This window comes from Eutrigla gurnardus (genome assembly GCF_963514095.1).
Source record: "Eutrigla gurnardus genome assembly, chromosome: 9".
Classification (NCBI taxonomy): domain Eukaryota; kingdom Metazoa; phylum Chordata; class Actinopteri; order Perciformes; family Triglidae; genus Eutrigla; species Eutrigla gurnardus.
Genome location: NC_139923.1, coordinates 16,533,592 through 16,546,783, shown reverse-complemented (window position 1 = coordinate 16,546,783; position 13,192 = coordinate 16,533,592). Strand labels below are relative to the sequence as shown.

Here is a 13,192-nt window from a genome sequence, read left to right as displayed (position 1 = left end):
ATGACCCACCGATGGGACCTTTGATATACCCCATATGCCCGCTGGTTGGCCCAAAGGTCAATGTGCCTTCCGATTGGCCCAAGTGCCCATTTGGTCAACCTTAATGTCGTTCTGGTCAGCTCTAGTGTTGTTCTGCTAGTGGTGCCTCTTTTTCATTGGTGTCCCTCGGGTTTATGCACACCACTCGGAAATCTGGTTTGAAGCAGAAAACCCAAATGGAAAGGAGAAAGACATAACTAGAATGAGAAGATAAAATACATTAAAAATCATAGAACTGGTAGGAATAACAAACGATAGTGTTTCAATTCAAATATAATAAAATATACATACATGATGTTTGCCTTTTATGCAACTGATCTTTTGAAATATCTTGAAAGCTGTGTGACTGAAGTTCAAGCTGAAATGAAAAATGCCCTTTTAACACTAAAGATCACATCCCCGGTCATATTGTGTGCCTATTTAACAATATTTAGCGAAAATATTAAAAGAAAATTGAATTCTTTGTATTTTCTATATCAAAATCCAATATCTTTTTCATCCTGTAAAATATAATATGGCGTGTGCTCATATCAGCTAGTCCCAACCAAAATCAACCAATAATATTGTGACATCCATCCATCACTCAATCTGCAACTTCAGCTCTGCACAGAACTAGAGAAGGTTGTAAGGTAATCTTTTCAATGATCAAATTAAATTCCTGGCACCTTTACGTGAGTAAGTGTATTTATTTCAACAAAGTCAAAGTAATTCCAATAAAAACAAAAAACACTTGAACTGAAATAGTGTGCTTGTATGTTAAAATAAAAAAAAAGTAATGTTTAAATGTTTTAGATTTGTTTATTTGATTGATTTAAATTGTTTATATAAAACAAACAACTGTTTACAGATTGATCTACTTGGATTGGATTGGGGTTGGATTCCAGGGTGTTTTCACTATTCACTTTTCACTGGTTAAATAGGGACAGAACACACTCTATATTTTGTGCAAGTATGAACATTATATTATATATCTTTATTTATTTTTTGAGAAGTATATTTGGATTGTAAAGGACAAGTGTATACTGTATATTTTCAGTCATTACGCAGATAGAACCTTTGGTGAAAGGATCACCAAAGATTTGAAACATGATTAACTGTGTTTAACTCAAGCCCTTTGCATCTGAGTGTACCCACAGCTGTGAGGGAAAGGAGAGTGTTTCCCGTTCAATCTCCTCACCCTTACCTTGATTTTCTTCTTAACGTGACAGTGTAGCGGTAACACCATAAGTCTCCTGCAGCTGCTGAAACATACAAAGAATCCCTTCTTTGTCACTTCATATTAAACACACTGGTCCTCTTCATGCGATATCTTCAAAGATGGAACGAGAATTATGGAGGAGTTTCAAAGGGCAAACACACTCACTCACACACACAAACACACACACCTCTCACACACCTGTGCAAACTCTCCATCTGACTTCCTCTCTCCAAGTCTCACACACACACACACACACACACACACACACACACACACACACACACACACACACACACACACACACACACACACACACACACACACACACACGTTTCCTGTGGGCCCACAGTGCCCAGTCTGTTCTCCAGGGCGTTGGCTGCTTGGTCAATGTGTACCCAAGTGTAATGCTTCAGTGCTCTGGGACTGGCATGCAGACAGCACACACAGCTACACAAGGACAGGATATTACATGGTAGCACACATACAGTGTAGTCAGAAAGTGTGAGGACAATTCTCGCCGATACATTTTTGGGTCGGTGTTTGGAGGTGAGGTGAAAGTGCTGACCCTCAACTTTAATTTGAAGGCGTTTGCACACAGGTGAACAGATAAAGAATGGCTATTTTTATAACATGTTTATAACAATGTTTTTGAATAAGTAAACACAGATTTGTGGAAAATCAATCAAGAACTGTAGCCGAGAAAGTTCACCGACAACATTTGAAGTTGTGGAGTTCTCTTCCCACTCCTGAACTTGCCAGCAATCTTTATGTCATTGTGTTTGTCCATATATGACTAGATCACACGCTAGATCTTTCACAAGGGGAAAGCCCGGAAGTGACACATGCATAGTCATGCTGGTTGATTTTGTCATCAGTGCATATGTTCACATAATAGCCTGTTTCCACAAGTCTTTACTATTTCCTGTAGATCAGTCGCTGTGTTGAGTTATGTTTATTAAAGGACTACCCATGGGGCTTTTTGGTGAACTACTGTAGCTGGAAAGCTAAGCACTAACATGCTATAGCCAGCCAGGAACATGCCTTGCTCTTGCCTGCCACAATAGCTGTCATGAGAAATCTATTCAGGTCTACAAGTTTTGTACCATAGACTCTTGACTTGGTGCACTCACACTAGGTCCAGTTCTCACTAGGTCCAGTTCACGCAGTCCAGTTCACACTAGGTCCAGTTCTCGCTAGGCCCAGTTGACCATACTATGGACAGAGCACAGAGGGGCATTTTCCAAAGGATGGACCTTCGCCCAATTGTTGCTCCGGTACTGCTCACACCACGAGTCTGAAGCATGCCCAAGCCCGACCCAGAATTCATCTGTGTCTTGCACAGGCACCAACAGTATTTTCAGTCAAAAATCATCTCGATAGCAGGGGTCAATCTGAGTTGAGCTCTGAGCGATAATGAGAGGAGCGGCCTGTCGATTATACGTAATGTACACCTTGCGAATACTTGCTTGTGCTTGTGCATGAAGTGTACCATGCTGAAGCTCACCTCTTCCAACCGTGCCAGGGCCAAGGAACTGTGCTGGGCTTGAACATGGTACGGAACACTCACACTAGTCAATCAAACTGGACTTTCAGACGTGTTTGGACATGGTACAGATTGCCTAGTGTGAATGTGCCTTAACACTCTGCATCACAGCTAAAAACGCACTCATTGTTGTCAACGGTTTTCTGTTGATCAAATGTGATCAAATTCTCATGTCAAAATCCTTCAACGTTATACTGATTAAATTACGATGATTCCATTGAGCTGAACTGATTCAAGCAAAATGTTGCCCTTCAACATATTTAGCTAAGTCAACACTAAAAAAATATAGTTGACATAGGAGACAGGGTTGTCTCTGCAAGGCTTGTACTGCAGCCAGCTTTATTTATTGCTAGTTTAGGAGCCTTTTTGTCCTTAATGTGACTTTCAACAAGTAAAACACATGTTGCGATGGATTGATTCAAGTGAATAACTTGGTTGGCCAAGTTGACACTTTTAGACCATAAAACAACATCATAGTTGCCTGTTCCGTATATGTTTGGGATCGTCCTAATATTTGGGGCATTAAGGCTGGATTATGCTTCCGCGTCGACACAACGCAAGGGGGCTTGCGGACCCCTTACGTCCTTGCGGACCCCCCTTGCGTCCGACGCAAGGGCCTGACGTGTGCCTCCCAAAAATCCTAGACGCGCAACACCAACGCAGCGGCTTTGGCTGTGATTGGTCCGCTAACTACATCCGCTGGAGACCGCTATCCGGTTTCCACTCATAAACACCGCCATTTAAACTTTTAAAAGGCTACTTTTATTGTTTTCACCTCGTTTTATTGTTTGCACCTTCTCGCTTTTGCACAAAGAAATAAAGCACCAAGTTCTGAAAAAATGTGGACGTTTAAAGCCAGAAAGTAAACAAATACGCTATAACGAGGCTACGACGATATACGCCAAGAGTCTCGGTCGGTCGGTCAGTCTTTACAAAAAACATAGCGCCCTTTCCTGGTGTGGCATTGAATTGCATTTCGACACGTAAACCCAACGCAGAACCATCACGGTCTCCAAGCAACTGCGTGGCCGTTGCGTTGCCGTTGCGTGATCACTACGCGGAAGCATAATCAGGGCTTTATGTGTAACAGTCTAAGATTCCAACACCGTTCACCTGAAATGGATATGACCATCGAAAAAACACCCCCTTTGCTTCTTTGACAGCTTTGTAGCCACACAGCTGGGAAGTAAAGGAAAAATAACTGGATGATCTTCAACACACACACACACACACACACACACACACACCACGACCACCACCAGCACCACCACCTCCACTGTTTGCACACCCCTAAGCAAATGTCTGAAGAACGACACAGCCGTGAAAATCTAAACAAAAACTCTGTTTGTGCTGTGGTCAACATCTCACTCAACATCGACCCAACATCAGTCCACGCCACACAGGTGACATGACACCCCATTTACAAACACTCTACACACAAGCAACATGCACACACCAACACACTCATTGTAGTTTTTCCTACAGATTAATTGAATTTCACATTTCAAATTAATTTCTGGGTGAACTTCCTTTACTCCCTATAATGTGTTTCCTTGTCAGTTTTTGCCCTTAATTCTTTGGCCTAGTTAATAATGAATTCATAGACAAAAAATGATGCTTATTTTTGAAATTATAGCATTGACTTTACGTGATGTCCTTGTCTATTATTATATCTTTGGCAAGGTATGAACTTCATGCTTAATTAAAATGAATGAATTGTTATTGACCCTTCGATCAACTCCGCCCCCGCTGCTATGCCATCCAACTGTCAGAGCTACCAAGGACACTGTCACAAACTGCACTCACTGAAGAAATATTAATAATAAGAAATATCATTTTGGAAATGAAATTTCAGAGAGAAGCAGACAGAAGGGTCTACAATATGCGTTTCAAGGAAATAACAGGTTATATAACAGATTTGGACAGAAGACAATCAAATTAACAAGAACACTGTTCCTGTGTCGGCCTCTATTTAAAATCACTAAAATCACAAGAAGCATGTGTTCAGTATACCTTCAGTTGCTTGCATAGCATAGAAGTGCTTACGCTACATAATGGTTGCTAACATATAGCTAATATTAGCTGCAGGTCTTGGTTAAGGGTTGATTGTTAAAAAAACAACAAACATTTTAACCTCTGATTATTCCATTCAAAATTGCAAACACTAACCTAAATGTAAGTCATACTGGGACCTAAACTCAGCCGTAGATTGGAGGTTTGTGTGAGTGCATACAATCCTTCACATCCATATTTACCCGCCGCCGGCTCTTTACTTCCTACTGACCAAGACATTCTCTGCCTCTGACCTAGCCTCTGACCTTTCCCCTTGGTATCACCTGCAATAAATGGACAGCATTTGAACAAGGCATTCTTAGTCAGGGTGAGGCAACAATCTGTATCAGGAGGCAACAGCGGCCCTTGGGGAGAGCTGGAGCCAACCCCCTCTTTGCTTTATGGTGCTTATTTAAGACAGCAGGCAACCAGAGTAATGTTGTGTGTGTGTGTGTGTGTGTGTGTGTGTGTGTGTGTGTGTGTGTGTGTGTGTGTGTGTGTGTGTGTAAGAGCTGATTTAGGGCTGGAGGCAATGAGTAAAGACCAGTGTTGGAATCCAGCTGGCTCCACAGCTAGCTAACCATCAACTAGCAATAAGTCCTTGAGACAGTCAGACGGATAAACAGACAGACAGACAGACAGACAGACAGACAGACAGACAGACAGACAGACAGATAAAAAAAGACAGATACATGATGTCTAATGTGTTCTGTTTGAACATTTTCAAAATATGTAATGGTGAAATAAAGTTGCTGTAATGTTTTATAGTGGTATCCAATACATCATTATTATGACTCTGAATATCCAAAGAAAATGCTTGTACTGGAAGATAGTGCAAACGAATGATATCATAGCATGAAGGAACCTTTAGCTGGCAGAGCAAAAACATCATTCTAGACAAATACAGTTTTGTTGCCTTGCAACAACATACTCAAACAAAACTTCAGTCATTTTCACTACAAATTCCCTGAGTAGCAGTTTGTTCTGAAGAAAGGGACAAAGTAAGATACACACTTTCCTTTATACCCTCTATAAATAGTGTATTTCCACTGTAATGATTCACCAAGTGAAACATTACAGTGGCTTAGAGTACTTCTTTATTCACGGGGGGTTTTCATTGCCAATAAAACCAGTATTAAAACCAGTATTATCTTTAAACAAAGAGGACGGCTCTGATAATAAGTGATAAAAGGTGGGATGCCCCAAACACATTCTCTCTCTCTCTCTCTCTCTCTCTCTCTCTCTCTCTCTCTCTCTCTCTCTCTCTCTCTCTCTCTCTCTCTCTCTCTCTCTCTCTCTCACGCACACAACACAGCCTGCACTCCCTGATAGGAAGGAAGAGCTGCTGTAAATTTGTCACAAGCTCAGCAGGGGACATCTGTTGGGGGGGGGAATCAATGGTCTGAGGCCACAATCACACCAAATCAGGCGAACCGGCGGTATGCTGAAGGGTTGTGTGTGCGGCCATTCACACATGGTTCACTTAAAGTTTAACCAACTAATGTACAACAAGCAGATTTTATGTTTCACAATTATTGTTTACCATCAGAGCGTTTTCAGATTCATTCATTTCACAGCAGTTAGAAGGGACGTAGGGACTTGTGTTGTGTTGTCACACGCTACCCGGATATCCCCCCAAGAATTGTCCAATTGAGCATCTGTTCAGTCAGTCGTTACATAATTTAAATAAGTGTTTGTGTTACTTACCATCATAGGTTTTTTGTAACTTTCTTGTACAAAAGTTGTTTTTGGCCCCTCTCACATGGCAGCGAGAGGCAGGGAACTGTACTTTCTCACCAACTGTCTCATCGCAACTGGTTACTTGAACGGCCGACAGAAAGTGACTTTTTGGTAAAACAGAAGCTGCTGTGAGATGTAATACATATTTTTATATAGTGCAACATTATATCTTTTGCCGGGAGATGGTTCACAGTTGTTTTGTTAATCTTTGTTGGGTCGTCTTTCCTGTATAGTCATTCAATGCGTAGCAGGGTTTGGTTCCCATTTAGTAGCAGATGGTATGCACAGAGTTGAGACCATGTCTTTTAACATGTAACCGTATACAGCAAATCCACATGGACACATGGATACTGTTTCAAAATTATCGGTTTAATCTGTTGAACCTTGAAATATCACCACTTATCTTTTTAGAATGGACAGGCATTATTGTTCTACAATAGATTTCTCTGCTGAACACCAGGTGTTTTGGGTTTTGAAACGTGTTCCAGGTTAGCAACGATGAGACGCTTGTGCTATTGTCTGTAACCAACATTATTTCGGGATGTGTTCATATTCACAATTGATTGCTTCTGCGTAATCCCAGAACAACACTTAATTCATTTTCAGTCCCATTCAGTAAATATCTTAATTCAGCAATGACGTCTTTGTGAAAACCCCCCTGGAACTGTTCTCTGCTCAGACGTTCCTCAGCTGATTTGCACTGGTTTAATAAAGAAAAAAAATGGAATTTGCAAATAAAGATGCATATTTTGTTCAACAAAGTAATGTTTTCCATAAATCACAATCTAATTTCAGGTTAACATTGTCACAATTCAAAATCATGTTTGAAACATTCACGGGTAGCCAACATTGTAGGACACTGTAACACTTGTGTGAACCACATAACTTATTTTCAGCGAGCTGGTGCGCAGAACAAAAAAAACTGTGTTGGAACTCTGGCCTTTAACTCATAGAACTCTATGTTATAACTATAATTATAAGTCAAACACACAAAGAAATACTCTCCAACACCTTTTTAAAAGTTTTATTCTTATGTTTGTGGAAAAATAAAGAGCAAAATTGACTGCTCTTTTTGGTTGGAGTAAAAATGTTTGTAGTTCAAGCGTACAGTGAACGTGAAGCCATTTCACATCTGCACAGACAATAGTGCCTGCATTGCTTTTTTCATGCCTCACAATCCTCCCAACCCCCACTGACTTTACTCTTTCTTCGTGTGTGTGTGTGTGTGTGTGTGTGTGTGTGTGTGTGTGTGTGTGTGTGTGCGTGCGTGTCAATAAGTGTGTGCATTCTCCCCCCTAAGCACAAAGCTGCCGTTGGTTGGCCAGATTTGTTGGAGGGAAAAAAAGAGCGAGTAGCAGGGAGAGTGAAGCCGGGAGATAGTGCTGACTCAGGCACTCGGCCCATTGTTCTCGTCGTCTCGTAACTCTACACCTCCCTGCCTCCAGCCAGACAGCCCATTGGCCAGCCACAAGTGCTGGAGCCAGTGGGACTGCGGTGTTAAACAGCACCAAAAAATCTTATCTCGACCTCCATTAGTCCCACAATGAGAGAATTCAGCAGCCGAAATCACAATGGACACAGAGCCATTCAGATTATGATATCTCTGCTGCATCTTGACGAGTCAAAGAGAGGTATTTTGGTAATAATCACGGCATTTTAGTAAGTTAGGGCTCCTACCTGTTTGTTGTGCTGTTTTGATGGGACACACTTTATATAGAGATCCCCCCATAATCGCGGAAAGAAGACCTTTCACAGTTTATATTGAACTTTGGTTCTCTGTACCTTTTACACTAATGGCATGATCTCCAAAGCAAACCAATGTCTAAAGGCCTTTGCACACCATTTTTTTGCATGCGTTTTTTAATACATTGTTTTTTGGTTGGGAGAGTGTGGATGATTTTGTGCTCCTATCACTTCTTGAAAGAAGAAAAATAAAATATTGGGTCCATCCAATCTTGAGGGGATAAGGAGAGTTTCAGCTGCTGATGCACAACTATCCCGATCATGTCCAGGTGGACTTCAGGATGTGGTCCAGTTTGCAGCACTGTTGGAACAGCACATCAAAGTGAAGACCACCAATTTCCACGAACCCAGTTGACCCTGAACAGCAACTGCAGTACGTCCCCCATCTCAAGCTGCTCTGCAATCGTTTGCCACAATCTCTCCTTGATCTCCATTCTTTATGGTCTTTAGACTGTTTGTCATACAGGGCCTTGCTTTTAGCAATGAGGTGGATGAGCTTGTCAGTTGACATTTGGATGTTTGTTGGCTTTGGTGGCTCTGAGTGGTCAAACAACTCGCTAAATGCTTTTTGAAAAACGCAGAAAATCTGACCTGTTCAGGAAACCTTTTTTAACAGAAGTTGTTTCATAATCAGTATGCAAATATTATTGACACAACATAAGGTCGTGTGCAAAAAGCCTTGATTGTGATCACTTATCACCAGTTCTATGTGAAGGCTACTGACTGTGACTGGTTCATCCAAAGAGGAATTTCTTTGTTTCCTTTAACAATTTTTAGAGACCCAAAATGGAACAAATACCTAGTAATTCTCAACAAAAAGGCAAAAAGAGGAAATATTATATTTTTTGGTATAGTAATGTTGTAGTGTTCATTTTTTTTTTTTTTTACAGCTTTCCATCTTTGTTAATAATTTAAAAACACGTTTTAACATATTTTATCCAGGAAGGTTCAACTGGGATTAAAACATCTGGCCAAAATGGCAGCATAAACGTGTCATGCATGAACCATGTTAAAACAAAAATAAAAGTCCTTAAAAAAACCAGCAAAACCTTAAAAACATAAAAATGTCAAATACAAATAAAATCCTAGCAGATTACTAAATTAGCAGTATGAGGACAGCACAGACAATGTTCAGATAGTTCTTCACTCTGTTTTATCTTGGATGCTTAACGTTTCTAGTTAATCTAGTGTCAGACATCAAGGTGAGGCTGCTAATTTCCAAATGCTGGTTTGAACGCATTTCACATTGTTCTGTGTTCAAATGTAATTATCTCATCATAGGTACCTACTGAAATCAATTTGAGCTATTTTGAGAATCATAGCTGTATATTTAACTTGGCAGCAGACAGAAAGATTGTTATTCCAAATAAATGGATGTCATTTTTTTCAAAGAATGAAAGGAATAAAATAGTAACATTTGGCATCTTTTTTGAAGTGCCGTTTTATGTGATTGTGAACTATCCTCTTTGCACTGGAACAGAGCACCGGCGGAGTTTTAAAACAGTAAATATATTGTCACGATACCGCAGGAGAATCACTGGTGGAATGTTCCCCTTAAGGAGGCAGATTACCAGGCAGCAAATCAAAGCTTGACAGGGGAGGAAAGTGACAGTTGCAGCAGCGCCAGTAATGGGATCCCCAGTTAACTAGGCCATTTAGATCCTCAGGGTGATAAATAGGTTGTGCCTGCTACAGAGGGCTGAGCTTATTGAGCTGAAAAGTGTGAGGAAGAAGCTAAAAACATGCTTGTATAACATCTCGTCTACTTTGTTTTGTGTTCACGGCTGCACCGAGGGCTATTATATAACGGTGATGTCATAACTTCCACGCATCAGGCACAGACTTAAAAACACAAACAAACTCTCAGGTTTGTCACGTGATGTCATTAGGCCCATAAATACTTATCTCCACTTACAGGGAAAATAAGACATCTGCAAATCAATTGTTGTCTTTTAAAGTTGAGTCAACATCCAAACACTTGAATGGGCTTTTTTTATATTTGGTCCTAAATGTTGAAAATTATGAGATAAATCAAGTTACTTTCCTTGCTCCATTCTTAATTACTGCACTTGTGAATGCATTTTTCCATTTACCTTTGAATTATTTACTTTGTAACAGCATTCAATTCCCTTACAAGTAAACAGAGAGTCAATCTATACCACCACAAAACACATTTAAATAAAAATGTAAGCTTCACAGACCTATAGAATAAGCGTGTGCTCAAGGGTCACACTTAAAAAACATAATTATGTACAGAACCATATTCTTGTGCCATTCAAACATGATCTTTCCTTCTCAGGGTTACAGCTGAATATATTGAATTTATTGTACACCAGTTGGTTATAGCATTAAGAAACTATTTCACTGTGTTTATAATATCAAAATTCTATCCTTTATTAATACTATGCAACAATTATCTCATTCTGGCATAGTGGAGAAAATGTTAAAATTTAGTGGGAACTGTGAGAGCAGGAATATTTGAAGATGCACGCCTTCAGGCACTGCTCAGCCTACATGCATGTTCACACGGATATATCTACCCTCAGCGGCGTTCTTTACGTTCTCAACAGCGAACGCATGACTTACAGAATCTCAACAGCCTGCTTCCACGCTCTCATAGCCGAGACATTGTTTGCCTGTGACGCCGGAGAATTACTTACTTTTCCCATGTGAGACAATTGATTCCCCTGAGCCCACGTTTATTAGATTCCGCCCTGGTTGTATGAATATGGAGGAGGGCTGGCGCTTGGGGCACAATGCCCCGCTCCTGTCTGAGACTGCACATCAAGCTTGGTCATGGATAGAAATATTCTGCCCACGGACACCATGCGATACAACGGGGCTCTTTCAGATGGCCGGGCAGCCCAGACTCTGCCCTGTCAGCGTGATTTTGTGTATTTGTGTGTGTACGCTCCGGGTAAACTACACTGTGGATTACGTGTAATTTAAGCATGAACGACTCTACAAAGGCAATAAATTAACCAAATCTGTAAAGTTGACGGGACGATTTGGTTTTTTCTCAGATTGGGAGCTCAAATCCAGTGTCGGGGTTGCTCTTTGATTTTTGGCTCACCTTTCATGTGTCACAAGGGATGAATTATCAGTGAAAAGACCAAACATAGCTGACTTTGAAGGTATTTACCCTTTGAAAACTCAGCCTGGGCTTCTCACACATTTGTGAAAAAAGACAATACACACAAACCCATGTGTGACGATGTATTTGCAACCAAATAAAAGCTGTCATCGGTGCATTTAGGTGCCGCCGCTTGTTTCTTGAATGTCATGTAAACAAGAAACCCGGTGTCCACAGGTTCCCCCAGCTGGATTTCTCTTGGAGAAAGACGATTTCTTATTCACCTTTTTCAAAAGAAGGCAGTATTGCTGAGACAGCAGAGCTCCTAACGTGGAAATTGGTGGTCTAACTCCTATATATGGAGCTGGATTCATCAGAGCAACCTGCTGCATACAAATGCACTGCGTGTTTGAACTCCTGAGGGTTAATTTTCTGTACACTACAGTCAGCCCAATCGTTTGTCTTCTCTCCCTTCATTCTTCGCTTCCTCTGCCCTCCTCTTTTTCCTCCAATCGCTTCTGGGTTCACAGTGTACAATCAGCTGTCTAGCCCCTTTATTTTATCCCCATGTTCCTTCAAAGAGTCAAAGCGGGGCCTCTCTGAGGTATTAAATATCTTTATTAAGCTGCTGCTTTGGGGGCTCCATCCTCAGGCCTCCTGCCTCCTCCTTTTCTCCTCCGTACACCCCAGCTATCCCCACAAACTTGGCCCTGGTCGGCTCCTCTTCAAAGGCTCCCGCCATGCGGCTTCTGCTGGCTACCTGCTGCGCTGCAAGATCATGCACAATGGCGTAGCCCGGTCCCCGCTGGTTTAAACCAGGCAAGCTCCACCACACTTGGCTGGGCCACATCTGACAGGGGGGGGGGGGAGGTTGACCGAGTCAACTGGATCGGGGAGTTGAGTGAGACAGAGGGGGTGGGGGTGGGGTGGAGTGGGGAGTGAGGATAGTGGAGAGAAGGGGGAGTGGATTGCATAGGATGGACAGCTGTGTCATGGTTTAGTGACTTCTATCAAAAGAAGAGCCCTGGAGAAGCCCAGTTGTGCCTCACACACAAACACATGCATCTTTTAATGGTTTCACTCATGCACGTAGTGTCACTGTGTGAAACTGCGACAGTGTTCGGGATGGGAATCTCTCCAACACTGCCTGAACAAAAATCACCTCTCTTTAACAGATGGTCGCTACAAATTTGTACCCTCACAAGCCTGACACCCCTTTCTGAGGGCGACTACACTGCGGGGGCGTTCCTGACTTGCATTATGTTAAATCCCTAAACTGTGAATGTGAGCAAGTCATCTGTCATCACAGTGACATCACAGGAAATCACACGGTAGCTGCTGCGAAATACCACAATCACATGGCATAGGAGCAATGGAATGTGACAACAAAGATCAGCAATAAACAAGGAGAAATCAATACTTTTTAAAGTAATGTTTGTGTATTTTTAGTTGGGGTGTAACACTAAACACATTCACTGTTGTTGGACATGTTGTCTTTAGTTTGCATATGGTGATCAGGTTGCACCTGTCTGATTAAGAATGTCTGTGCCATTTCATTTCATCATTTCAGGGTTCTTTTTCAATACGAAATGTATATTTGGTTCGCTTATTCACATGAACAATCAACGTGCCTGACACACCTGAGTGACGCAGCGCTCCTATTTCAGGGAGCACAGATGGCGGAGCCGACACGCAACGCAATCAGAGGATTAGAAATAGAATACGAGTGGAACGTCAACATTGAACCGGAAGAAAATTGCGATTGTTGTTCGTTGTTATGGTGATGAATAGGTGTCTGTTAAAG

General features: G+C 41.5%; 1 protein-coding gene across 1 annotated transcript in view; it reads right to left on the bottom strand.

Moving 5' to 3' along the window:
- ppib (peptidylprolyl isomerase B (cyclophilin B)) overlaps positions 1-10,755 on the bottom strand; it is a 120,227-nt gene extending 109,472 nt beyond the window's left edge. Inside the window, exon 1 of the mRNA XM_084017828.1 lies at positions 10,752-10,755. The gene's annotated coding sequence lies outside the window, so the exon portion shown is untranslated. The remainder of the gene's footprint in view (positions 1-10,751) is intronic.
- Between the last annotated feature and the right edge of the window lie 2,437 nt (positions 10,756-13,192).